Genomic DNA, 6,000 nt, shown 5'->3' on the forward strand with positions numbered 1-6,000 from the left:
GATCAAATCTATTGTGTTATCACTTTACTCTTTTAATTAAAATAATTAAAAATTTCTATTTAACCTTTACAAAGTCCACCTTTATAAGTATTTTGGAGTTATTTTATTGTTCTCCCATCCCTAATTTCTTGATTTAAATGCTTATTTCATTTTTTAAATTAAATATTTATTTCTAACAAAGGCATTTATGGCTATAATTTTTCCTCTATTTATTTTGATCTCTTCCCAGATATTTAAAATGCTCTGTCCTCATTGTTACTCATTTCTAAATATTTTTTCATTTCAGTTTCACTTATTTGTTGGCTTACTTAAAAGGGCTTTTTCTTTTTGTTTATTTTTTGCTATTTTAAAACTCAACTATACATTTTATTCAGATTCCATGAGTATTTCTATTAATACTCTTTTAGGACATATTACTAGATCCCACATTAAATTTAGTTGTCTCCTTAGTCTCCTCCAATCTGTGACAATTCCTTGGTCTTTCCTTGTCTTTCACAATCCTGACAACTGAGGGTTTGCTCAGTTATTCTGAGGAATATCTCTCAATCTGAGGAGTCGTTTGAAAGTTTTCCATTATTAGACTGAAGTTACGCATTTTTGGAAAGGTAACATAAAAGTGATATTTTTTCTCCAGTTCATAGCAGGGGCCACAAAATGTCAATATGTCATTTTACTAGCGATGGTAACATTGATCACTTCATTAAGGTGCTGTCTGTCAGGTTTCTCTACTATAAAACTACTCTTTTTCCTTTTGTAATTAATAGATATCCTGAGGGAGATACTTTGAGTCTATACAAATATTTTATCTCTCCTCACACTTACGCTCCCTAATTTTATATTCCTTTGGTAGAGCTTGCCTGATAATTATTACTATAAAGTTCTAATGAGATTTCCCTCATTCTACCTCCATTTTTTTTTTTTTTTTTTTTTTTGTGGTACGTGGGCCTCTCACTGTTGTGGCCTCTCACGTTGTGGAGCACAGGCTCCAGATGCGCAGGCTCAGCAGCCATGGCCAGGCCGCTCTGTGGTATGTGGGATCTTCCCAGACCAGGGCACGAACCTGTGTCCCCTGCCATCAACAGGCAGACTCTCAGTCACTGAGCCACCAGGGAAGCCCTCTACCTCCATTTTTTAATCGTATTTCATATTTAAGATAGCTGTCCCTTACCCCCCAATTATATTTAGTCAATTATTTATGTACATCAGCACAAAACCATGGATTTTTTTTAATATTCTATGGGTTATAATCCAATATTCCTATTGTTAACTTTATTTCTCCAATTCTTTCAGCTTAGCCATTGGGAAAGATAGATCTTTGGCCATTGAGAGAGCTTTCTGACTTGTTCTATAACAATATCCAAAGGGGAAAAAACGTATCTAAATAGCTTTGAGGAAAATTTTTATTATACCTAAAATTTTATGCCATTCCATAATCATTAGTATGTGAGATAAAAGGAAAATATTTGCTATAAAGTCCTCAAAATATATATCACCTAAGGTCATTTTCTAAGAACTGAAATAATGAGTTTGTCAGGGCTGTTGGTCCAGAATATCAGTAAGCACTGAATAAGTTAACATGATAAAATGAGTAAGTAATATAAATAATCACTTACAAGGTAGTAGTAATGTGTACTTGAAAGAAAAAAATAATCTGTGTAGTTGCAAACCTGTAAGACAGAATAGGTTTGCCTGGGAACAAATAACTGAAAAATGCCTGGAGGAGGAAATCAAGATGGCTGAGTAAGAGGACCTGGAGCTCACCTCTCCCCATGAACACATCAAAAATACATCTATAGTGGAACAATTCTCACTAAAACTAACTGGAAACTGGTAGAAAGACTCCAGTAAAACCAAGGCTGTAAGAAAGATACACACGTAATCAGGTAGGAAGGGAAGAAAAGTGATCAGGTCAGGACGTGTGTCCCTGGGAGGAGACTCAGAGTAAAAGGGAGGTTACATGGGCAGACACACACCCTGGGGAGTGAGCAGGTTGAGAGGAGACAAGCCCCCCTTGGCGGGTTGGAGGACAGCTGGGACAAACAGAAGGACCGGGGAAGACTGGACTCCACTTGCGAGGAATGCATTTACTGGCTATCCCCTGAGGCAGGACAGAGACAAATCTGCTCTAGTGGGTGCCAGGTTCCCAGAGACTGCCCCACTGCACGCCCCAGCCCAAGCCAAGTGAAACTCCAGCCCCACTCATTCCACACTGCAGCATGGCACTGGATCTGGGGTGGCCATGACCAGGGAAAAGACTAGACCTATGGGAAACAGATGCAACCTGGTCCTAGGGAGGAGCCTGGGTGGGGTGGCAGTAGCTATTGCTGGTGCTTACTCAAGCAGTGCCTCAGAAGCTAACTAGATTTCTGACAATAGCTGCTTCATCACACCTCACCCACCCCCCATAAATGCAGAGAGATCACAAGGGCCCTGCCTGCTCTGCAGAGCAGTTCCACAACAAGGTGGGAGTCATGGAGGATGGTGAGAGTGATGAGCTGTGAGAGACAAATGGGACTTGCTCATGAGGCAAAGTGGAGAGGTCTACCCTAGCAGCTGCCAATTTCCTGTGACAGCTTTGCTATGCACCCCTGAGCCAAGCCAACACTCTGGCCCCATTCATCCATGCCATCACACAGAAATGGGTCTAGAGCACCTACAACCAGAAAAAAGACTCAACCATGTGACAGAGAGGTAACTGGGTTGGTCCCAGGGTGGAGTCTGGATGAGGCAAGAGCAGCCATCGTTGGCACTTAACTCAAGCAGTACCTCAGAAACCACCCAGATCTCTGATGACAGCTGCTCCACCACAACTAACATTCTGATACACACTGAGGGTCCATGTCCCACCAGCCCTGTGGAGTGTTCTACAATAGGGCAGTGGCAGCAGAGGCAGGGGGCAGTGATCAGCTGTAAGAGATATAGGGGACTTGCACACAAGGTTGCATCTGAATGGAGCTGCAGACACCTGCTGCACAGGCAGCACACTGAACTCTATCTGCACATGGGCCCCACTTGCTTCAGCACTCCCCTCCCCTGGGGCAAAGGTCCCAGTGTGGGGAGAGGGAGAGACTCACTTAAAGGGAATAGAGCCAGCTCAGGATGACCCTCAAGATTTCTGCTCAAGACACTCGGGATAGACCCTGCTCCTGACAGGGTAGTAATAGCCACTGAGTAGAGACAAAGTCCCACCTCACACTGGGTGACAGCTCTAGCCCCTCCATCTACAGAGTGACCCACTACCAAGGTGATAGCAGCCAGCACACCTTGAGGAAAGATGTGACTTTTATCCATGTCAAATCCAGTTCTCTCACCAAAGGCACTGGGCACACAGGGTCTGTATAGTAATGCTCCCACAAAAGAACAAGGTTAACTGTTTCACCTAAATTCACAGAGGCTGAAAAAGTTAAGCAAAAAGAAAAGGCAAAGGAACTACTCTCAATTAAAAGAGCAAGAGAAAATAATGAAACAGAAAAAAACAATTTACCAGATGAAGAATTCAAAATATTAGTAATAAAAATGTTAACTGAGTTAGGGAAAAGAACTGCTCTAAACAGTAAACATTTTAACAAGGAGATATAAAACATAAAAATGAGCCAATCAGAAATGAATAATTCAATAGCTGAAATTTTAAAAATATACTGCAAAGAATGAATAACAGACTAAGTGATACAGAAGAACTCATATGTGATCTGGAAGAGAGAATAACGGAAATCATCCAATCAAAGCAGCAAAAAGAAAAACAAATTTTAAAAAAGTGAAAGCAATTTGAGAGATCTGTGGAATAACTTAAGCATTCCAACATTTGCTATTATAGGGATTCCAGAAGAAGAAGAGAGAGAGAAGGGGATCAAAAATGTATTTGAGGAAATTATGGCTGAAGAATTCCCAAACCTGAAGAAAGAAACAGATATTCAGGTACTGGAAGCACAGGGGGTTCCAAACAAAATGAATTCAAACAGACCCACACCAAGACACATCATAATTAAAATGGCAAAAATTAAAGAGAGAATTCTAAAGGCTGCATGAGGAAAACAAAAAGTCATATACAAAGGAACCCCCTAAGGCTATCAACTGATTTCTTTGCAGAAATTTTGCAGCCAGAAGAGTGACATAATATGTTCAAAGTGCTGAAAGGGAAAAGCCTGCAACCTATGACACTCTTCCCAGGAAGAATATCATTTAAAATAGAAGGAAAGATAAAGAACTTCTCAGGTAAGCAAAAACTAAGAGTTCATCAATAATAAACTTACCTTAAAAGAAATGTTAAAGGGTTTTCTCTAGGTGGGAAAGAAGTAAGAATCTATAAGAAAGAGAAAATTCACTAGGAAAAGCAAGTATATAGTAAGGATTGATGATCAACCACTTAGATAAATCAGTACATAGATTAAAAGACAAAAAAATTATAAAAGCAACTATAACAACAATAAACAGCTAAGGGATGAGCATGAAGATGTAAAGTATGATATCAAAAACACAAAATGGGGACTTCCCTGGTGCTGCAGTGTTTAAGAATCTGCCTGCCAATGCAGGGGACATGGGTTTGATCCCTGGTCCAGGAAGATCCCACATGCTGTGGAGCAACTAAGCCCATGGGACACAACTACTGAGCCCTCATGCCACAACTACTGAAGCCCATGAGCCTAGAGGCTGTGCTCTGCAATAAGAGAAGCCACTGAAATGAGAAGCCCGTGCACTGCAATGAAGAGTAGCCCCCGCTCACCGCAACTAGAGAAAGCCTGCACGCAGAAACAAAGACCCAACACAGCCATAAATAAATAAATAAACCATAAAATGAAGGGGAGAGGAGTAAAAAATGTAGGTTTTTCAGAATGATGACTAGTTTAAAACAAGTAGATAAAATTATAGGTCAATGTATATGAACCCCATGGCAACCACAAATCAAAAACTTACAGTAAATACACAAAAACTAAAAAGAAAGAGCACAAGCCTACTACTAAAGAAAATCATCAAGCCACAATGGAAGAAACAAAAAGTAGAAGAAATGGACTGAGAACTATGAAAACAACCAGGAAAAAAAAGTAATACAATGGCAACAAGTACATACTTATCAATAATTATTTTAAGTATAAATGGACTAAATGCTCTGATCAAAAGAAACAGGGAGGCTAACTGGATAAAAAAAAAAAAAAAAAAAAAAAAAGACCCTTCAATATTCTGAAAAAGGAAGGATAAAAATCACATGGTCATCTCAATAAATGCAGAAAAAGCATTTGACAGAATTCAACATCCATTCTTGATAAAAACTCTCATCGAAGTGGGTAGAGAACATTATCTCAACATAATAAAGAACGTTTATGACAAATGCACAGCTAACATCATACTCAATGGTGAAATTCAGGAACAAGACAAGGATGCCCACTCTCACCACTTCTATTTATTTGGAAGTCCTAGCCACAACAATCAAACAAGAAAAACATGGCACCCAAATTGGAAAGAAAGAAGTAAAACTGTCACTATTTGCAGATGACATGATACTTTAAAGTCTCCACCCAAAAAACTATTAGAACTAATAAATGGATTCAGCAAAGTTTCAGGGTACAAGATTAATATACAGAAACCAGTTTCTTTTCTATACACTAATAATGAACTATCGAAAAGAGAAAGTAAAAAAAAAAAATCCTGTTTAAAAATCACATCAAAAAGAATAAAATACCTAGGAATAAACTTAACCAAGGAGGTAAAAGACCTGTACTCTGAAAAAATAAAACATTGATGAAGGAAACTGAAGATGATACAAAGAAATAGAAAGATATCTTGTCCTCTTAGATTAGAATAATTAATATTGTTAAAATGGCCATATTACCCAAAGCAATCTATAAATTTAATGCAATCCCTATAAAAATACCCATGATGGTTTTCACAGAACAAATAATCCTAAAATTCATATGGAACCGCAAAAGACTCTGAATTGCCAAAGCAATTTGAGAAAAAAAGAACAAAGCTGGAGACATAATCCTTCCAGTCTTCAGACTACACCAT

Source organism: Mesoplodon mirus, assembly GCF_964341445.2.
Source record: "Mesoplodon mirus genome assembly, chromosome: 7".
Taxonomy (NCBI): domain Eukaryota; kingdom Metazoa; phylum Chordata; class Mammalia; order Artiodactyla; family Ziphiidae; genus Mesoplodon; species Mesoplodon mirus.